This window comes from Chaetura pelagica, unplaced genomic scaffold (assembly GCF_000747805.2).
Source record: "Chaetura pelagica isolate M959 unplaced genomic scaffold, ChaPel_1.0 scaffold243, whole genome shotgun sequence".
Classification (NCBI taxonomy): Eukaryota; Metazoa; Chordata; class Aves; order Apodiformes; family Apodidae; genus Chaetura; species Chaetura pelagica.
The window spans coordinates 1,365,273-1,371,304 of NW_009952712.1; positions in this window are offsets into that span (position 1 = coordinate 1,365,273).

The window sequence follows — 6,032 nt, forward strand, 5'->3', positions numbered from 1 at the left end:
CCCCTGCACTGTTGGGCTGGGGCACATCTCTTGGATGAGATGGATTCTTCCAGGGATTATCCCGCTTGGAAGGATCTGCTTGTCACACACTAATGCAAATATTTGGCTTTTCAGAGCAGAAGCAGGCAGTGAGGTGCTTGCCCCATGCTGTGCCTGGGGGGAGCCAGCTCTCAGACTCTTGCCTGTGCAAGGAGAATGGGAACCAGTATGGGATGGAGGAGTAAACTGGACCATGCTAGGGACCAGTTCAGAGAAGTGTTAATGGCATGTGCTGGAGGAAGCGTGGCCAGAAGGTCTGTGCTGCTCAGGGCACACCTTCCAGGGCTTGGAAAAGAACCTGAGGATGCAGAGTTCTTCACCTCTGGTGACTAGTAAATGCCTGTAAATATGGAGCTCAAACTCCCAGTTTTGTCCCTTAAAAGATAAAAATCTGCTGGTGCTGCCTTTGCTGAAGGGGCAGAGTTAGGGAGAGAGCAGGGAGGCTTCCAAAGCTGCTGGCAGTGCTCACTGGTCCTGCCACAAACAGGCTCCTGGACAAGGCAGCACGTTGAGCTCGGGCTCTTCAATGTCTGCAACTCCCCATCAGTGCTTAGAGTGCTAAGGCTGCAACGTGACAGTGTAGTTAGGAAGAGGCAGGGGTGAGATGGCTGAGGGAACAGGCAGCCAGTGCCTGCACTAACCGTGCGACTGAAGCCCAGTCCCGCTGCTCTGCTCCTGAGGCTGGGGCTCTGCCCAGGCTTCCAGGCAGCTGGGGCTCTGGTTTGCACTGGGAGATGCTGGTTCTTCGCAATTCCCACCCCAGGGAGCAGCTGGTACTCACTGATGCCCATCCCTGCCTGCCCCCTGTGCACCCACCCCACTGTCTGCAGCTCCAGGGGCAGCTCCAGCCATCCCTGGCACCATTCCAGGCACGTTGGGAACCAAATACAGCACCAGCTGCCCTTGCCTTTTGCTTCCCCTTCCTTGTGTTTCCCAGGACAAGTCAATACCTCAGCTGGGGTGAGGTGTGCCATTAACTCTTCCTTATTTTCCCAATCCAGCTGGGAATAGGGCCAGAAATCCCTTGTGTGCTGCTGTGTCTGGGCACCTGAAGTCACTGCAGCACAAAAGTGCTGAATATGACTCAAGGAAGCAGCTTGGGGTGATTTTTGTAATATTTTTGCATACTTGAACTGAAATACTTAACGTTGTTTTATAAGTCTGGGGGTTGTAAGGTGGGAAGAGAGTGGGAGGAAATGGAGTTTAAAGGAAAAAAAAAAATGAGAAGGAGGGGGCACAATTCTTGGAATAAGCACTGGGATGGCAAAATGTGACTGGTTAGCAGCTCACATGAAGCAAAGGAGGGCTGGTGGGTCCAAGCAATGTTCCTGCTTGCAGAGCTGTTCAATTTAAACTAATTAATTACCACACCTCGTCGGAACTCCGGCCTGTTCCCGGCTGGGTGCTTGACTTTGCAACTTTAAGGTCCTTTTTACCTGGGGTTCTTACGTGATATTTATGTTGTTCTTCTGATAGATGTGTCCGTGGTTTCTTTTCCAGCTTAGTTATAGCATTTTGTAAAGGCTCCTTCCAGAAGGGGGGTTGCAGCTTTCAAACCAAACTCTGTGTCAAACACTAACACTGTTTACGGGGGGGGTGTGTGTGTGTGTGTGTTTGTATTCCTTGATTCCTAAGCCCTACTCATATGGCCCAGAAATAATCCCTGGGTCTTATTAAAATATATACTTTTTTGTTGTTGGTTGGTTGGTTTAGGTCGAGTTCAGTTTTTACAGAGTGCTTTAAGCAACCTGGAAATCGTGTAGTTTTGTTCATTGAAATAAAATGCATAATATTGTGGATTTGTGGTCGGGCTGCTTCCCTGCCCAAGCAATCAGCTCTTCTTGCATCTGGTCTTTCACTTCAGGCAGTTCTTCAGGTTTGGGCTGGAAGGCACCTAGGAGATCATCCAGTTCCAACCCCCCTGCATGGGCAGGGACACCTCCCAGCAGCCCAGGCTGCTCCAAGCCCCATCCAACCTGCCCTTCAACACTGCCAGGGATGGGGCAGCCACAGCTTCTCTGGGCAGCCTGGGCCAGGCTCTCCCCACCCTCACAGCACAGAATTTCCACCTCATATCTCACCTAAACCTTCCCCCTCCAGGCTTAATCCATTCCTCCTTGTCCTCTCACTACAAGCCCTTGTCCCACGTCCCTCCCCAGCTTTCCTTTGCTTCTCCTGCATCTCTCTCCACACGCTCCATGGTGCAGAAGCAGGATGCTTCCATGCTAATGAGCTTTTAGACCTTCCAAACCTTTCCTTTCAGCCTCATTGTTAGCAGAGCCCTTTCTGCTCTGTCTCTGGAGCAGGGCAGGCAGCAGCCCTGCTGTGGGACCTGTGGGACCAAGGAGGAGCAGGACCAGGACCAGGGTGTTGAGCCCCTCATCCCACCGGCTGATGGAAGTTCCTCCCACCCAGCCCTTGGGTTCTCCTTCAGGCTCTGTCTTTTGGACCTGCCTGTCCCCTCTTGCCAGCTCTGCAGTTGTCCCAGCTCTGCTGTCGGGTTGTTGCCCCCCCCCAAGGGACACCAAGATTTGGGCATCCTCCTCCTCCTCCTCCTCCTCCATCCACTGCTGGTTTGAAGGCGCTGCCTCCGGGGGGAAGGGGGAAAGGAAAGGTTTCCCGGCACTTGTGCTTAAGGAGTGATGGAAAAAATCTGACGGTGAGATTCATTTCGGTACCAGCAGCTCGACCTTCCCGTTCAGCGCCGGGTAAAGTGGCACACGAAAGGGAAACGGGGCTGCGGGAGGAGCCGGGGGCTCCAGGAATTGTAAATAGGTGCCGGGCTGTGGCGGGGCCGTGCTGCCCTCTGCAGCGCCCGCGGGGCAAACCCAGCCCTCCCTGTCCCTGGGAACGGGCGGAATTCCCTGCTGGGAGGGGATCTGTGACCTGCCAGGGGATGCTCAGGGTCCGAGCTCCGTGCCCCTCTGCTGGCGGGCAGGGAGGTTGGGGGGAAAGGGAGAGGAACAGGGGGAAAAAAAAACCAGCCCAGAGTTGATTTTTAGCCAAAAAATTGGAGGAGAGGGGGGGAAATGGTTGTGATAGACCTTTATGGGTGAGCTGGGGGCCTTGGTGCTTGAGGTCAGCAGATGGCCTTTGGTTGGAACAGTGTGTTTTTCTTAGGAGATCTCTTTCTTAGGGAGTCTGGGGCTGGAGCCTCCTGCTGCTCTGAAGCTGCTCTGAAGCTGCTCTGAAGCTGCTCTGAAGCTGCTCTGTGCCCCCAGAGCAAAGCAAGGAGCTGCAGCAGGATCCAGGGGGGGTTGCTCCTTGTTCCTCTGCTCCCAGGGCTACTGGTGCAAGGTGAGGTGTGAAGTGTGCAGTGCTGGGCTGATTCCTTCCCCCGGGAACCTCAGCGTGGGGCCACCAAGCTCCCTGTGCTCTTCCCTCCTGGGGGGACCCATCCACAGGCAAGGAACTGGGTCCAGTCTGTGCTGTGACAACTGGTCTGGGGGAACTGGGCTTGTGAGCTCTGTCCACCCCTCTGAAAGGCTCCATGAGAGCTAGGAAAGGCTTAGGGATGTGTGATGGGAGTGATGGAAGGTTATGTGGCTGTGCCTCACCACAAGCCTGTGGCCACAAGCAAGGCTTGTGGGGTGGATCTGGCCAGTGCTGCCCAGCTTGAAAATGGAAGAAGCCACTTTTGACTGGGTGGTGCTTCGTGTTCCAGCAGTGATCCAAGACTCTTCCCAGGTCCAAGGTGCTGTCAGCACTGGCTGGGGAGAGGAGGGTGCTGGCAGTGCTCCTTGTCCCTTTTAAACCTGCTCCCAGCAGTCCCTGGAACATTATTAGTACATTGTGGGAGACACTGAAGCACATCCTCTCTCCCACCACAAATCCTGTAGCCCAAGGCTGTTCTCTGGGATTTCATTATGATGAAAATAAATCACAGGCTGCATTGCCAGGGGAGGAATTACAGGAGACTGATCTGCAGGAGATGAGATGTACAGGGCTGGGACCTGCTGCTCACACCCGCTCTGGTTCTTGTGACAATGACTGTCCCTCCTGCTCTCAGAGATGAGGCACAGTCAGTGCATTTTTATTGGGGTAAAATAAGCACTAAGCAGCAGCAGAGTTATTTTTTTGAAGGATTTTGCTCTGTGGTTGGCATGTGTCATGAGTCTGCTTTCCTCCTTAGAGTTTGACATCACACGGTGCAAGAACCTGTGGCTCTTGGAACTTCTCCCTTCTCAGAGACTATTATAGGAAATCAATACGTGCCCCAGGCTTCAGAGCTCCAGTTTTAAACAAAATGCAAGATCTTATCATGGCTACAGTTCCTGGCACCTTCTGCTGCTCCATCTCTGACGTGTGGAACAGGTCAGCCTGGGGCTGGTGCTGCAGAGTGAACCTCCCCCAAGCAGGGGCACAGGCTGGGGGACCTGGCAGCCCGTGGTGTCCCCTTGCTGGTGGCCAGGCTGCAGGACAGGTCTGTGTTCCCAACTGATATGTCACAGCTCCATGCAGGGACTCCCTTGCTGAGATGGTGTAAATATTGTTCTAGCCCTTGGCTGTTTCGTTCTCTGAGTCAAGGGAAGTTTATATCCATTATAATAGCAGGCATTTGTGTTTTCTTCTGGTTTTCCATCCTTGTCTCATTGTGCTTGATGCCCTGCAGAGTTTCCAGAGGAAGGGCACTCTTCCAGGTTCACTCATGAGATGGATCTTCTGCCTCAAAAATAGATAAGCCACTCCAGAACATTTTCTAATAAATATTTTACAGGCTGAACCCTGTTTCCAAGTATCAGCATTTCTTGGAAGAGATCCTTTCTGATAAGCAGTATGGACACATACCCTCTGGTTTGTATAATAAAGGGGGATTTACCACCACGAACAGGAATAAACAAGCAGTGAGGAGCCGTGCTTGGGCTTGGTAACCCGGGAAAGGATGTTCTTGTGCAATCCCTGCAAGTCCCAAGGGAGTCCTGACACAGCAGAAACAATCCCTGGCAACGTCACTGCAGAAAAGGGCTCTGAACATCTTCCCTCATCCCTCTGAGGGTCCCCACCACTGTCCTGCAGCAGCCTGTGGCTCCAGACACCCCCCAAGGCAGTTTTCCAGGGCAAAGCAGCAGCCAGTGCCTCTCCCCCTGCTCCCTCTGTGCTCTGCCTTCTGGAGGGGCCCTCACAAACACCTGATTCCCATTTAAAATTCCCATGTAAAATGTTTCTGGTTGCTGTCAGCTCCAGCCCAAGCAAATCCTGACAGACAGGCAGGCATTGAGCCAGCATCTCGTGGCCATGTCCCTCCTTGTTTGGTCTGTCCCACCCCAACAGAGGTACTGCCCAGGACACCTCGTGAGACCCCTGCACCTCTGGGGTCCCCAACACAGGAAGGACATGGAGCCATTGGACTTCTCCATGGAAGTGTCCAGGTAGAGTTGGGAAGAACTGAGGCCACCAGAAGTCAGGCTGTGACCAGGTTGTGTAGAAACCAGATACCATCCCAAGCATAAACGATTTGTGAAATGCATTGATTATATACAGCAGGAAGAGATGTGGAAGCACAATGAGGGCAGGCAGGATGGAAGAAACATCCAGGAAAGCTTCAGATGCAGGGCTGTTACTCCTTAGTTTCTCAGCAGCACCTGAGCAGCAGGAGGCAGGGAAAGCTGGCCCAGCACAACCACCTCCTCCCGCAAAGCCACCGGCTCCTGGCAGGGATCTGCTCTTCCCAAGTCCCTGCTGGGAACAAAGACAGGCACACGTCCAATAGAGCAGGCACTGGTGTGGGCAAAAACTCCCTGCAGCATCAGGAAGAAGGAAAGCAGGTCACAGCTCTTGAGAAAAGGGCGAGCTCCTGCCACACCAACAGGTTTCCCCGTGAGGAGCAGCCCTGTGTGCCCTGCCCAGCTCCCCTGGGACATGGGATCCTGCCCGTCCCCTGCAGCATGGCCTCCTCAGCAGCCCTTCAGACAGGGATGAGGCACCAAGATGAAACCTGCCTGTACTTTCCTGCTTCTGCCCAGGCTGGTGGGAGAGGAACCCGCCCGACCCCG